Source organism: Fukomys damarensis, unplaced genomic scaffold (assembly GCF_012274545.1).
Source record: "Fukomys damarensis isolate Sample0158 unplaced genomic scaffold, DMR_v1.0_HiC HiC_scaffold_30, whole genome shotgun sequence".
Lineage (NCBI taxonomy): Eukaryota > Metazoa > Chordata > Mammalia > Rodentia > Bathyergidae > Fukomys > Fukomys damarensis.
In genome coordinates this window covers 35954307-35954707 of record NW_022900942.1, presented here as the reverse complement: position 1 = coordinate 35954707, position 401 = coordinate 35954307, and positions in this window count along the sequence as shown.

Genomic DNA, 401 nt, shown 5'->3' with positions numbered 1-401 from the left:
GCCCCCCCCGCAGTGGCTCCCGATTGTCGGGCTCGCCAGCCTCGGCTTCCTACATGGGAGATCCGCGGGGGCAAAAAATGAAAGGCGTTCGGCTTGACTGTTGGAGGGGCGAAAATGCCTCTCTCCCCCTTGCTAAGCAACTTAATTTGGGGGTGGGGAGAAGCAGGCAATTAAAAAGGAAAAAAAAAAAGAAAAGACAGGCAAGCGATTTATTTTTTTCCTCTATATCCTTAGTAACCGGATCTCCTCGAATTCCGTGCACACGAAGACTCGGGGGAGGGGGCCGAGTGGACTTCACCCGGCATGAGACGTCTGGCGAAATAAGGAGACTCTCAAAATCTAACAACCAAATATGCAAAGCCCCAAAAGAAAAACACCACCTCCTCGTACCTCTGGAGGTC